The sequence below is a fragment of the Vicugna pacos genome, chromosome 24, assembly GCF_048564905.1.
Source record: "Vicugna pacos chromosome 24, VicPac4, whole genome shotgun sequence".
In the NCBI taxonomy this organism is placed as follows: domain Eukaryota; kingdom Metazoa; phylum Chordata; class Mammalia; order Artiodactyla; family Camelidae; genus Vicugna; species Vicugna pacos.
This window is the reverse complement of record NC_133010.1, coordinates 23645805-23661774: the sequence shown is the minus strand read 5'-3', so window position 1 is coordinate 23661774 and position 15970 is coordinate 23645805. Positions and strand designations below refer to the sequence as shown.

The window sequence follows — 15970 nt, the reverse complement described above, 5'->3', positions numbered from 1 at the left end:
TTTAAGAAAACGATGAGTTTCCTTTTCTGCTAAATACATATGTTTTAACACACACAGTACATATTTACATATATGGTACGTGTATATGCATATGCACACAGACATAGATATAAATCATACGTTTATACATTTGACACAGCCTGTAAATTCACACCCAGTTGATCCTTGAACAAGATGGAAAATCCAAGTAGAGCTCCATGGTGGGCCCCGGGTATACGGGTTCCCATCGGAGTGACATGGCACTAGCGCAGTAGCCGTTTACTTAAAGACTCTGGTGCAGGCGGACCCGTTCATCTCACACCCGTGTTGCTCAAGGGCCGACTGTCCATACTGACAACGGTGTGGAGGCCGCGCCGAGGGAGGGGACAAAGGGTTACCTTTGGCTTTTCCGTGCGGCCGCCCCTCAGGCTGTAGCTCTGCGGCCTCTGGCCCACGAAGACCAGGCTCCTGGGTCTGTGGCCTCTCCTGTGCCCCACAGGTGGGGCCACTGAAGAATGTGGGAACCAGGGCTGGGAGTGCAGGAGCCACCAGAGCCAGGCCATACAGGTGGCCCCTCGAGGCGGCCACAGAAGCCAGGCCTAGTTTAACCCCCGGCCGTAAACACCCCAGGTCGTAAACCCCTGCCGTAAACCCCATAGACGTAAACCGGGGGCCCGGATGTAAACCTCTCAGTCTTCAACCTGGGCTCCGACGGAGCTCAGAGCAGGAACCCGGGCCTCAGACGGCGGTCTGGTCCCTGGAAGCTGCGCGCTGGAGCAGAGACGGAGCCGGCCAGGCTCAGCGCTCCCGGTGTCAGAGCTAATGCCGACGACGTCCCTTGGGCAATTCCATGACCCTAGGAGCCTCTGACAGGACGGCCGCCGACGGTGAGTCGGCAGTTCCAGCCGGTGCGCCGTGGGGGCGCGGGCCTTGGGTGCGGGGCGTGCGGGCGACCCTCGCTCCTGGGGGTGAGGTCCCTCCTGACCCGAGTTTGGGTGCAGTTCGGGGAGGGACTGTCCGCCGTCCGGCCTGCAGGCCTCTGCGAGTTCTCGGGCTTGTCCGGCTTCTCCGTGGATCCGCGGTCCGCGGGGGTCGGAGCTCGACTCCTCCTGTGGGGCCGCCTGGACTGGAACCCTCACGGCCGTTCCTGGTTTTCTGGTTTTGGGTTTTGGTCGTGAAGACTGTGTGCGCATGTGTATGTATCCAGCGTCTCGCTTAAAGACGGTTGTAATTAGCTACAGGTCAAAAGTGAGGAACTATTTATGTTGCATAAGTGGTAAAGAAAACTCATTTATTTTATTGTTAACATATTGCTTAACGGTCAGGGAGAGGAGCCAAGAGCAAAATCTATGTCTGATAGTTCACTACTGGAGTGTTTGTGCTTGACAATTATATGTTTATACCTACGTATTATTTAAGTCTTTAGCTTTTGAAAGGAATGGCCAAGAATTTATGCTATCTTGGAATTTAAAAGATAGTCTCAGATATTTAATAGTCTCCCTGTTGGAGTCGGAGCTCCAATCCTCTGTGATTTATCTTGATTTATAGAGTTGTTGGAGGTACGTATTACTAATTATTTTGGCTTGCCAACTCAGCAGCAGTCTCGAAACTATACACACCAGTTTCTCTTGAATTACATATTTTAAAGGCTCACCGCAGGGGCATTTGAACAACTTTCTCCTCCAAGTGCTATAGATACTTCTCGGATATTGAATTTCAAAAAAGCAACCTTAATTCCAATTCGAATCATTTGAGTAAATGTATTGTAAATGTATTTACATTATATTCATTATATAATTTGCAGCCCTTTTAGAGAATTTCTCCTCAGAAGTGCTAGGCTGGGCTCTTGTCTCCTTTATGTGGGAAGGAAAAAAATAAAAATAATTGGAGTATGAAACATAAATCTCCTAAGTGCTCATTTATTCATTATGTGCTAATTAGTCTGTGCCTTATACAGCAAGGGGTGAATTTGCCTTAAAATACGCAAGTCAAAGAATGGCTTGTATATGAGGGTGAAAGGGCAGTTTTCAGAACTCAAGTTTCAAGTTAAGAAACTCACAGGACAAATACTGAAGCCCCACCCTCTGTTTATACCCCTCCCTTTTTTTTTTTAAGGCTGTAATGCTTTCCCCGAAGTTTTTTGACAGCTGAATTCTTACTTAAACTTCAAGACCTGCTTCAAATGTTCCTTCTTTGGCAAGTCTTCCCCGAGCCCTCCACAACTAGTTACTCGTGAATCTGTATTCCGTTGAAAAGATTTATTTTCTCCTTTATTGCCTTCACTAAACCTTATGTACCTTCTCAGAGTTAGCCCAGCTGCAAACTTATTCCAGCTCAGTGTACAGAATACCTTTCTATGATAACGAGCCAGAAATCCCAGATCCTAAGGTCATTCTGGACAACACATCTGTACAAGCCATATTAGCCATTGTAGACTCAAAGTTCCTTGACCCGCGCAGTTCTACTAAGTTTTACCTTCATGGTACTTCAGCCGTCATCTCCCATGGCCATACCTGTGCTCCTTTCTGAATGTTAAACCTTTCTCTTGCTGACCAACACTTCTCTTCGTTTGACGCTTTGCCTCTGTTGTTTCTGCCACATCTGTTCTCTGGCATCTTTAGAATTTCCAGTCATTGTTTACTTACTTCATCTCTCCTCTCCTGGTTTTACTTCTGTAAGCAGTAAAAATCCTATGGTGAATGATTACCATCCCTTTCTTTTGATCTCTACAACTTCTGTACCTTCCAGTACTTTTTTATATCCAGTGAGTTCACTTCCTAACCACCTGCTTACTGGCGGTCATACCAAGGTTGTCAATCACTGATGGAAAAAATTCTCTACAAATCATTGGGCCCTAAAGCTGGTCAGGCTCCAAGTATGAACCAGCAGTTATTGACCATATTTCTGGTGACCCCATTTCCTGTTGCCCACAAGAGTTATTCCTATCCTTCCTGACCCATTCCCCTTTTGCTCAGTATATGACTCTTTCCTTTTCCTAGAAAATTTATTTTTCGTGATATCTCAGAAATAATACTAACAAAACATTTCATCAAGTACTTTTATTATTAGCTTTTTGATAGGAAAATATGGGATAGAATGCTGAATGACACAAATGAAGAACCCCATTCATCCCAGATGAGCACTGTTCTTTCCCCAGGCAAACCAGTGTTAAATTTCCTGTGATCCTCTCAAATGTATTTTACGCGTATGTAAACATAAATGTATATATATTCCTTTTTCATCTAATGTCACTTCTTCCAAACACACGTAACTCCTTGCAGCTCTCCACTGCTCTGTAAGAGCTAAAGCCTCCATGGGTTTGCACTTGATGTTCTCATTGCACGGTGGTGCCTTGTCCTCTTTCCCACCACATCTTTCCCTTGAGAAGTCTTCCTCTATCTGCTTCACTTCTGAGCCCATTACTAGCATATAGGAAACACTCAATAAATGTTGTGTTATTATTTTATGATTATTCACAGATGAGTGGTATTTTCAGCTCACCATTGGTAAAATTTAAGCTTTTTTTTTCTTGATTAAGCAGCTGCTCTTGCTGCTGGAGAGACTAATAGTTAGGAATTTTCCAAAAGGATTATATAAGGTATGGAAAAATGCCGAGAGAATATTTTGCACAATTTACATGGAAAAAAGAGTGTGGGAAAAAAAAGAATAAAGGAATAGAATTCTGGGAAACAGTGTATACCTCATCTGACTGAAAAGAGGTCCTAATTTAGAATATATTTCTGAACTCTGAGTTGATCAGATTGGAGCCCCAGCTGTGTTTTGCCACTGAATTTTCTGTTGGGATTTCAAAATTCTTTCATCATACCCGCTTCTATTTCTTTGTAATTGGTACTTTACAAATCCTTAACAGTGAACATGATACTAGAAAATGAGAAGTTATATTCCTGGGTTAGCAAGTTAGCAATGGTAACTCTACTTAGGAGGCTGGGGGCAATTTGGTTGGAAGTGAGGGGCAATAAGTCTTGCTCAAAGTTACATTTGAATAAGAAGGGTACGGCTTTTACTTTTTGGTGCATTTTGGGAGGATAATAATTTCACACTCCTTGTCACCCTTTAGAACTAGCCTCTTGAGCAAAATTATGTTACAAAATTTACACCATAGGTTAGTTCGGATTTTTTTTTCTGCTCTACTAATATCTTCTTACAATATGTCTACTAAAAGTAGTTAAACTCTCTAGAACAGAAAGAAAATTGGGGGGGGCATTATGACCTAGGAAAAGAGTTGTCTTCACTTGCTTGCATTACCTTGTTTAAAACATGGCTATGAGATAGTTTAATTTCTGTCTAATTTTTTGTCACTGTAACTGGAAGGAAAGATCCATGGGATAGACTTAGTAAGTTTCCCTCCTCACATGAACATGGACGTGGAGTCTGCAGGACTCAGGGTCTACAATTTAAAATTCATCTCTCTGGTATGTCACCTGTGCTATGACTAGTGACTTTATAAATAACGAAAGCCAAGGGTCGCTTTGGTTGTAAAGCAAATTAAAGGGCAGGATACTTTTGGGACTTCTGTCTATGAAGGTCAAGATTGGGAGCAGCAGCTGGTACAGCAAAATTTTTTCCCCACATAGTGAACATCCAGACACCTCAGTTTCCGGAAGTACCTCCTAATTCTGCTTCTGACACTGCATGAGATGTCCTACCAGCTAAGGACTTCTTATTTAGGTCAGTACTTAGAGATGAAATGTGAGAGTAACTAAAGACATGTCTGGCAAAAACAGTTTTCCAATCAGGAAAACAAAACATGGCAAGCAGAGTAAAACACTGAAAACTACTTAGTTTTATTTCTTGAAAAGTAGTTTTTTTTTAAAACATGAATATTCAAATATATATTATTTGGACAAAAATCTAAGCCTAGAAAAATCCACTGTTCAGCCTTCTCCCATTTGATAGACGTAGTTTTCTTCCACAGTTGGAATATTAGATCTTTCTAAAGGACCAGAATTTTGAGAACTGTGATTCAGTCTCTCTCTCTCTCAATATGTATAAGATTTATATGTACACACAAATTACCACACGTACATTGTTAAATGTACATATGTGTTTTTAAACCTTGGTAACTACACTTTTTTTTCTCAAAGGAAATACCAGAGTATTTAAATAATTTTAACATTTATACTGGCTTCACATAGAGAGTGTTGTTTAGAATGTTCATGCAACATTTGCATGTGTCTGTAGACCCAAAGAAATTTTATTAACAATTTAAAAAACCCCACATCGAATTGCTTTTAGTAATACTAAAGCTCTGTTTCTGTTGGAAACAATTTTTAAAAAAAATTTTATTTATTTGGGGGGAGGTAATTAGGTTTATTTATTCATGTTTAGAGGAAGTACTGGGGATTGAACCCAGGACCTTGTGCACGCTAAGCATGCACTCTACCAATTGAGCTATGCCCTCCCCCCTTGGAAGCAAATATTTTGGTTGTTAAACATAGTAATTGTTGAGCTCATGTAATTTGCCACATTGAGTGTTTCCAAAGTAGATACAGGCGCATGATCATTAAAAAACCACTTGACCTATAGGCCTTTGTGAATATTGCCATCAACTTTGATTGCAGTTCTCAATGGCTAGACTGTGTTAGGCTGGTCAGTTTCCTTCAGGTTCTAACCCAAGCAGTTCTGACTTCATCCTTCAATGCCTTAGCCACTTTTAGGGGGCTGTCATCTGGGACGCAGTGCCTGGGTGACCTGGGCTTCATGGGACAAGAGAGTAGAGTAAACTGAGTGGAACTAACAGCTCACTTTTATTATTCTGTTTATTTTCTATTAAATATAATTGTTAATCTTAATTTGAAACTGAACAATGCAGTTTTTAAAAGACTTATAGACATAAGAGCAATAATCTAAACATTCTCAATTACTGTTTAATCTAATTGTGGTTTAAATGCAGCCTGGGTAGGACTAAACACATCAACCCAAGGAAATAGATGTATAGAAGTTTGTGTCCTAGAAAGAGCTTTAGGAATCTCCTAATCTGACGGTGAATTTCATACTGTGTCTCCGAGTCTTAGTGGCATCTAGTTGTCTCTCCAACCGTCACTCAGTTAGGGCCGTGCTGCTTTTGCCTATTTTACAAATTGAGTCTTGGATTTAAATTTCATTTGTGCATAGCATTCTGTAGCTGAAAAAAGCTAGAGCCATTGTTCTTGTCTAACTCTCCCAATAACTTTATTCATTTGTTATACTAAGTGGTAATTACCCTCACAACAACTTAAAGTTTGTTCCCATTTTTATACATATATTTTTATACAGAAACAGAAACACAGAGAGTTTAAATAATTGTCCTGAGGTCACTCAGCCAATACGTGGCAGCATTGGGATTCCAAACCAAGCTTCTGCCTTCAAATTTTATAGCCTTGGATACCTTTTTTTTTTTTTTTGGAGTTAGACTCTTCTGGGACCTGTTGACATCCTTCAACATCTTTATAAACTATTAAGTCACTATGATTTACCTCTATTTATTTTAAAAAAATTTTAAAATTGAAGTATAGTTGATTTATAATGTAGTGCGAGTTTCAGGGGTACAGTGAAGTGATTCAGTTTTTTATATATATCTATATATCTATATCTCTATATATCTTTTCAGATTGATTTCCATTATAGATTATTACAAGATATTGAATATATTTCCCTGTGTTACACAGTAGATCCTTGTTGTTTATCTGCTTTATTATAAACAGTAGCATGTATGTGTTAATCCCCAAATCCTAATTTATCCCTCCCTCTACATTTGTTTATTTTGAAACTTTTTGCTATAGTTTTATTGGCCCTAGAACTAGAGTCATCTGTCTCACTTCCTGCTAATTTCCAGGAAAAATCTTTAGAGATTTGTTTATACATTGTTTTCCCCACCTCCACTCATATTCTGAGCACTCGCAGATTCTATATGCTTCCTCTTATAGAGCAGAGAGCACAAGAGGAAAGATCACAGCTCTTTACACCTTTCATTTCCCAGATGCCTCCTCCCGGGCTCTGTTGTCCCCAGTTAGGGGAATTCTTTTCCTTGATCTGGTTGATTCCTGCTCTTAGCCCTTTGCTTTTCAGAATCTGGAGCCGGCATCTCACTGCCATCCACGGCTTGTGCTCACTGATGACACACCGATAGCCTGGCTTGGAACAAAACAGTCCCTCTGAAAGAGAATTTTAATGCTTTTTCCAGAATCTAGATTTAATTATTTTTTCCACTAAAAATTTAATTTTAAACAACCATTATTAACTAGGTAACACACTGACATGGTTCACAGTTCAGTGGATATGAAGGGGAAGTGGAGGGTCTTCTTCGCACGCTTAACCCCAGCTAGTCATCTTCGCCCCCTAGAGACAGCCGGCGAGTAAGCATAAGTAGCTGATAATCAGCTCCCCTTTAACATCTGTACCAGTTTCTCCTTCTCTCCTTAACTTCTGTTTGCTTACCCATGTCTGACCTTGCTTTTCTCTGGCTTTTTCATCATTTGTTTTGTTCATTGAATGGAACAATTCCAGTCAACAATATGTTCATTTGCAGAAGCTGAGCAGTGCAATAATAAGAGACAACTGTAAAATGATTGGGAGTTCAAGGTATCAGAGGAATGTTTTGTTAATGAGAATGACTCATCCAGGTGAAATTGAAATAAAGTAGACACAGTGCAAAATCATTTTCAGCTCTGTATGGAGAATACTCTTGTCCTGCTTCCCTGCCCCCTGCAACCATCATTTCACTTCCCTTCCTTGTCATCAGCCAAAGTGCAAGAGCTTTGGTAGAAATGCAGAGACGAAAAGACTAGGCTTCTCGTCCTTGGGTTGTCATTCACTTGGTATTTACAACTCTACATCAGTTTTCACTGTTGTCAAATAAACAAACCTTTTTGCCATGGTGCTAATTAGGACACTGTGAGCATACTTGCTTGTCAGCAGCCATGCAAATCACAGGGCAGACTACAATCAAGAAGTATGAATCAGAAGACGTAAGTTCAAATTCATCTCCAACAAGAGTTTAGTGATTGTGTAAATCTTTTTGCGTTTACACTGCTTGTTGTTGATTGAGCTTCTTAGACATGTAAATTAATTTTTTAATCAAATTTGTGAAGTTCTGGGTCACCATCTCTTCAGATATTATTTCTGCCCCTTTATCTATCTCCTCTCCAATTGGAACACTCGTTATGCAGATAATGGCATGCTTAAGTGTCCCATGGTTCTCTCAGACTCTCTCATTTTTTTCATTCTGTTTTCATCTATTCCTCAGGCTGGATAAATTTTAATTCCCAAGGAAGTGAATGATACAAGGCAATATGAATCTGATGCAGTCACAGTAAATGCAAAGGAACATACTCTGCAGACAGCAGCAGCGCAGTCCTTTCATCCAAAGATGCCGCACCTTTTCTGCATCACTTTTGTAACTTGTTCTTTCTCTCTCCTGAGAGTGTATTGCTCTCTACATTGTTGTGTAGGTATTTTTGTGTATCTCTTACCTTTCAAAGCAGGCCTTGGAACTCACTATGAGCTGAAATGATCTATTATTTGTGTTGTATCCTGGCACTTAGAATGCAGCCTGGTAGGTCAGACAGGGCACCAGAAGATGCTGTGTTTTATATAAAAAGGCAGTTTTCAGGGTTGCTTTTTGTTTGCGTATTTGATTGTTCTTATTCTGCCTTGAGGAGGAGGCTGTATCTCAAGGAAGAACAAATATTTCTTTGTTCCATTTAGACTTTTCTAAATAGAGCTGATCTAATAGGAGAAGCTCTGGACTGTACTTTTACAATTACTTTTTACTTGTTTTTGACCAGAGGTAAATTCACTTCAACTTTTTGTCAGTTAAATAGTTAAAATTTGCTTCGTAGAAAGCTTATGGGTTACTATAACCCCCTCCATTCCCATTTTCTCTTCCCCATTTTTACTCCTTTTAATAAATTATAAAATCTAGAGGTAAAGTTATTTTCCTAAGTACCACTGTTAGTATGTCTGCTGTTTGTGGCAGAAAGAAAACAATTAGTAAAGTGAACTGTGTTTTCCTGTTGATTAGCTTTTATGAAAAATAATTCAGAAAATAGGTGAGATACTTTTCTCCTCCTAGTGTCCCATTAGGAACCAGGCTTAGTATCATTGGCCTCAAGTTTATTGGGTATGAAGGCAAGGGAAAGGGAATCCTGCCCTCTCTCACCCCAAGATCGTGCAGTAACCAACTGAGTGATGACCAAATTGCAAAGCACAAAGGACTAATCAGTTTGGGGGATTGTTTAGGATTCTGGGACACTTCTATAACCAAAGGAAGAAGAGACCTCCCCAGGAATCACTGATGTTGGATACCTTGCCTTATTTTTGTGAATGGAAACATGGATCCAGATTTTCCTTGATTGAAAAAAAGAAGTTTTGTAAAACTCTTTAAGCAAATGTACATCCTGCAAGCATAAATTATTTCCACCTATAAGACTGTGGTAGTGTGATTTCCCCCACAGCCTAAGAGGGAGTATGTGGCATCTTGGTAAACAAGGAGAGAAAGAGCATCCTCTGGGTAAGAGCAGTGAGCGTGATGCAGTATGACGATGAAAAATAAAGTAAAGGGATTTCCATGAGGGGGTAAGAAACTGTGGGAACAATTATTCAGTCTTTAATTCATGGATTCAGCAGCTTCTGAATACTTACTTACCATGGGTTGGGCACTCTGCTATGCATGTGAGGTCTGCAAATACTGACTTTACAGGGAGATAGGGGCATAAAGTGAGGACACAGTAAATTTATAAAAGGCAGGGAGGGAAAGATGGGGACTGTCAGAAAATTCTCACGTAAAATTAATTCTTAAAGTAAATCTTGAAAACTGAGGAGGTCTTTGTCAAGTAGAAAAGATTTGAGTGGATGTCCCAGGAAAAATGAACAACATGAGAGTATTAGTCACATAGGTTAACTGCTGTTAACAAACACATTTGAGTGGGTGAAGACAAAGTTATTCCTCGTTTACACATCAGTTGTACAGGGTATTCCTGACTGAATGACCTCCCTGGTCAAATCTCCTAGGCCAATGACTCAGAGATCCAGGTTCCTTCTATAACATAGCTCCATCCTCTGTATTCCCCAGAATGCTCTCCATGCATCTTTAGGTATCATATTGGTTGTTGTTAAGGGGCCAGGCCCGGAAGAGACATGTATCACCACCACTTCCCTCCACTGGCCAGAACTCAGCTATGTAGCCTTATGTAATTGTCAGGATGGCTGGGAAAGATGGGCTAGCTGTATGCCAAGGATGAAACAGAAAGATTTGGTGAGTGAATATTAGGAGCTTCAGTGAACAGAGGAAAAGAATGTGAAAACCAGCAGAGCAGGGCTTATTTGAGGAGAGCACTGTGGCTGGCACATAGCATTCCTGAGATGGGACTCAAGAGCTGGGAAGGTCTCAGTTCAAGGAGAATCAATATGAATTGGGATACTGGTAGTACCAAGTTCCTAAGTACTGTGAATCACAGGCTGAATGCTTTAATTCCCCATGGGATGAGTATAAATGGATATGATGATTGTATACCCTCTCCATGCCAGGCATGTATGTTGGAAATGAAAAGTCTAGAGACATTCCCCACTTGTGAAAAGCTCAGAGTCTATGACAAAGACTGACGAGCAGACCAGCAGTTCTGTCACAGCAGGATAAGGGCTGCATTGGAGCAAGTGCAGAATTCAAGGACAGAATCGGATCTAATCCTTTCAGGTAAAGGTAACAGTTGGGGGAACCAGGCTCCTCTTGACTATGTACTTTGACCTGGTCACTTCTTTCCCTAGAATTCAAGTTCTTTATTGACAGAGAAGATGGATTAAATTAACATGATGGGTCCTCCACAACCCCTTAATCTGTGAAATGGTGACAGAGAAATACATATCAGTAATGTCATTGTCAATGATACTTATTTGATACTTGCTTAAGAATTTGAGCAGGAGTGAAGAAGGCAAAGCTTCATAGCCTTATGATCTATCTCAGAATTATTTTTTTCCTCAAATCCAATCAATCCTTTTATTACCTGTCTTTTCCCTTCTACCACCCCTACTTACAAGAGACACCTTTCAGCTTTCTGAGCAAAGAGGAAGCTTGGTCCAAACTCATGGTAGAAAAGGACCACTGGGATTCCTCTGAGTATTTATGTCTCCGTTTCATGACAATATGAAACTCCTATTTCAGCTGTGATTCCATTCATTCAGTACACATATCTTGAGCAAAGCTAGATATTTTGTATGCCACATTTTTTAGAAAGCTCTACCTTGTTATAGGATAATTCATTTTCTTGCCTAAGACATACTACTGCTACCTAATTTGGTTTATAGAATTTCTATAATGAGATATAGGTTAAAGGCTCTTATATTGTCTTATGATTTCAAGATGAAAAGCTGGGAACTGGACCCATCTGAGCTACTTAAGAAAATATTACAAGACAAATGCAAACCCACATAGAGCTGAAAGGCAAAGAAATATAAAATATATTTATACAAGAGATAACTTATGTAAAATGATTTAGAAGTAATAATCCTGAAGTGCCTTTTCCTCAGAATATTTCTCTTGATCAGAAATGGACTCATTAGATCTCTAAAATCACTCAGCAATTATCCCTGGCCTCAGAATAGACTTCTTCCTGGGATTTTGGGGTGATGAATGTTTAGGAAATTTCACTGAAAGATCATTTTGAGAAGGGTGTGTGTGTGTTTAAATAGTGGGAACAGGAGAGAAAAAGAGTGAGAGATTGACATTGGCTCCTCTGTTAATCTAGAATTTGGAAGGAATAGGAGACCACCTAGATAAGAACATAAGTGTCCACGTTATTACTTACATGCAGTTTTGTAAATACCTTCAGGATCATGGGTGGTAGTGGTGGTGGAGTGTGTGTGTAGGCGGGGAGGGCAAAGAGCATAGAGAGGAGGATGAAGTGATGATTTTGTTACTCTACCTCCCTAATAATCCCCTTATGTTCGGAGATAAAGGAGGCCTTCTGAAAGCCCTGACCTTGATGTGCTCTCTGCCACTTACCCCTTCAGGCCATGCTCCCCTTGCCCAAGACTCTCACATGTAAAATGATTTGCCATCACAGCTGAGTATCTTTAGGTCCGTATCAACATAAGTGGAAATATTTGAGTCCTTACGGCCACTAATTTCTAATTAGATTTTAGCTGACACTCTGAAACCAGAGTGTCATTGTTTGTGCTTTTGTACTGTCCAGCCTAATTAATGAACATACTTTTTCATGAGTAGATTAATGAAAGTCGTCTCATTACACAGAGTTATTTCAGGCATGGCTGGATTGCATCTCATTAGACAAGCATGAATTGAGGCAGCTTTCAATTAGAAGACAAAACACATGCATAGTGTGGGCCTCATTATTTTTTAGAATAATTTGCTTTTCTCATATTTCCAGAAAGGACTCTTAGCTTTCATTCCTCAACCTATGTTTTCATCCAGGATAAAAGGGCTTTTTCTGATTTTCTACTAGATTTGTATCAGAAGGTTTTGTGCAGCCCTAGATGTGTCACTAAATAAATGTGTGATCTTAGTGAATTTACCTAAAGTCTCTGAGTATAACTTTTTATTTGAAAAATTGTAGATGATACCTTGATACCTTATTTACCTTAGAGCATTCCTGAGACACAGGAATCAGTAAGTGGACAAGTGAACAGTCAGGATAGTCCCAAGGCAGCAATGCAGGGCCTCTGAGAAGAAACAAATGGAAAGCCTCTCTGGAATGTTACGGTCTTAACTACAGCTATATAGAATTTCCATCAAATACGAGCCGCTGAGGATGACTTTATTATCCTAAGTTATCAAAGGCACAAAGTGGCATGAGTCAGAGTCAACAGTGTAATGGCAATTGTGCCTAACCCCCAAAAGTTTAGGTATAGTCTGGGAAATAAGTATTAGCTAAACAATTACAAACATGAAAGAGAATCAAAACCTTAAAGCAAGCGAACAGACACTAAAAATGGCAGATTAGAAAATGCCCCAAAAGAACTATAAATAACAGAATACAGTCACTCAGTAAACACTTACGTGGACGGGTTAAGTAGCAGATCAGAAACATCTGAAGAGAGTATTAGTGAACGAAGAGAAAACCAAGGAGATTGCCCTCCACGCAGCACACAGATCAAGACAGAGAAGATATAGAAGTTGTTAATAGATGTGAGGAGAGTGATGAATTCCAACACTACTAAGTGTTCCAGAAGGAAAGACTAGAAAAATTGTGGAAGAGCCAATATGTAAGGTGACAATGGCTGTGAACTTTTCAGAATTAACAAAAAAACAAATCCTCAGATTCAAGAAATGCTGCATGTTCAAATCAGAATCCAAAAAATTCTCTATGTTGGGTTGGGTTTTCTGTTTCTTAAATCTCTTTTGTACTATCACAATTATCCCTTCTTTTCCTTTTTCTTCTTTTTAAAAAATGTCACTGGTTTATCAGGGAGAACTTGGCTATGTGTTCCATGGTTCAAGTTTGACTAATTGCTTCCTTGTAGTATCATTTAACTTGTTCCTCTATCCTCTATACTTCTTATAAATTGATAGACTAATGGGTCTGTAAGATTCAGGATTAATTTTTTTAGGCCAAAATATCTCATCAGTGGTGTTCTGTACTTTCTAGTGCATTATGTTGTGAATCACATGATGCTGGCTTTCTTGATTTTACTGATACTGTACTGATTACAGTCGAGATTTAAGTGATGGCAGCCTGATCTTTCTGAAAGAATACTTTTATTTTTAAAATTTATTAAGACAATAATATACAGTTTTTGTGTCTCATACTATAGAAATTACATTTTCATTCATAAAAATTTCTTTTTTTACTATTAGTTAACCTGCATTTAACACACTAAAGATGCTTTTATGAAATGTTACTGTTACTCTTGAACTATGAGGTTATTTCCAGGCTCATTTTCTAGATCATATAAATTCAATGAGTTGAAGATATGATAATACATTTTATACATTTCAGTATTGTTCATTGCATGTGTTGCATAATAATTTTCTTAAAAGTGTTCAACCCTCAAAAATGACACAAGCATGATGAAAAACTTATTGAAATAAACTGATATATAATATAATGCAATACCTGCCATCAAGTAGGCTGAAAGAATAAATGAAACTATTATTAAAAGTTTTTGGATAATATCTAAATGATGATTTTTAATAGTCAAGGAAATTATTTTTTAACTTGTCAGTAGATTTAAATATGCTTGAGGTTTTCCTGACTTTCTCGTTGAAGATACTTACAGCTAAATTTTATTACAGTAATATTCCATGGACGTCCATCCTGTCAGGTGGACTTCAGGCTGCACACAATTGTCTTTGTGATTGTTTCCCACTTGATAGTGTGCATCCTGGTATTCTTACCTTTTTGGTTTTTTTCCCTACCATTTTTCTCTCTCGCTTTCCTGTAGCTATGATACTGAGCACCAAACTTGGAATAATGTCCTCCAAATAGGAGTTGCCCTGTTGCTTAGTTATGGTTGGATTTTGAAAAAAATCTTTTTAATCTCTGAGCTTCATTTATCTCACGTGCAAATCCCTGTTAGTGATCTCAGCCTCACAGGACTGTTGAGAAGATTAAGTGAGACATTCTATATGAAATTCCCTAGGACATTGCCTGACACGTCATTGGCCTATAAGAAATACTGGTGTAACACCTTTTAAAATGTGTCTTCACTATCCATGTTATTCAGGTCCTTTCTTTATATGCTCCTTGGTCCTTGGTCCAACTTAAAAAAATTTTTTTTGGATCATAGCCTCTTTTGACAATCCATTTAAAGTTATGGGCTTTTTTTTTAAAGACACAGATTCTTATAACATTTTAGATAAAAAATTCAGGAGTTCATGGATACCCTTAGGGGATTCACTGACCCTGGGTTAATAATCCTTCCCTCTAGATGATCTTGTTCATGCCTATAAACTCAAGACTGATTTGTGAATGTATTCAGGTCCTAAGCTTCTGTCTCCCATTCACAATTCCCAGTGGACATCTTTCTCTAGGTGAATATCCAGTTTATGCTTTGAACTTATACTTTAAAATGACATCAATCTTTCCTATCCTAAATCAGTTGTCTCTTAATGATTTCTTCTTAGTGTTAAAGTCTCTTCATTTTTTTCAAGCATCCAAATGTGAATCATTGCAGTGTGGAGAGATGACAAATGCCAGTTAGAGTGCAGTAAGTTTTGAGGAGCTAGTTGAGTCTGCCTTTGAATCTGGATAAGAAATGAAACACCATCAGTCCACTGAAATCTTTTTCACAGTTTTATCCTGGCTCTCCTACCACCAGAGCAACAAACATTCCTCGATAGATATTAGTGATCTTATCAGAATGTAGCCTGGATTGGCAAATACCTCTAATTAAAATACATTTTCCCTTAAAGGACTCAAGTAAAAACACGCGCATGCACACGCACACGCACACACACAGGGTTGTTTTTTTTTTTTGATGTTGTGCAAATATATGATCGACTTTGTGATTTGGAAAAAGATCCAGAATTATCTAAGATATTTCTCAGTATCATAGCCCCAAAGATGTTGGTTTAGTTCTGTGCGTATCCTTTCTTATGTCTAATATAAATGGTTAAACAAATGTTCACATTAATACTATTCATCCATATTAAATAATGGAAATGTGAAGGACTCCAGCTTTACTATTATGCAGTTTTAAAGATGAAACCAAATGTAAGTTGCCACCAAATTGTTCTGTCCTAATAAATAAATAAAATAAATCTAGAAGAGTTCTTTATCCACATGATCAAAGAAAGTACTGAAAATATGCATTGATTTAAAATCTTTGCCCTTTAACCCAAGTATCCCACATAGCTTACCTGAATTCTAAATTAACAATCCTCTTCCTTAGCTTTAACTTGTCCCCAAAATATTTTCATCACTTTGTCATTTATAATACTAACTTCTCTAGGTAATGCTGTTGTCTAATCTTTATGATCTACAAAAGCTAGAATGGAATTGTGTGGGTAATAATGTCAGGGTTCTATGTAGCACAT

At 38.9% G+C, this 15970-nt stretch overlaps 1 protein-coding gene across 5 annotated transcripts in view; it reads left to right on the top strand.

Moving 5' to 3' along the window:
* Positions 1-702: 702 nt before the first annotated feature.
* DLGAP1 (DLG associated protein 1) overlaps positions 703-15970 on the top strand; it is an 822007-nt gene continuing 806739 nt past the window's right edge. For all 5 annotated transcript variants that reach the window (XM_072949181.1, XM_072949175.1, XM_072949174.1 and 2 more), the window contains exon 1: positions 703-866. The gene's annotated coding sequence lies outside the window, so the exon portion shown is untranslated. The remainder of the gene's footprint in view (positions 867-15970) is intronic.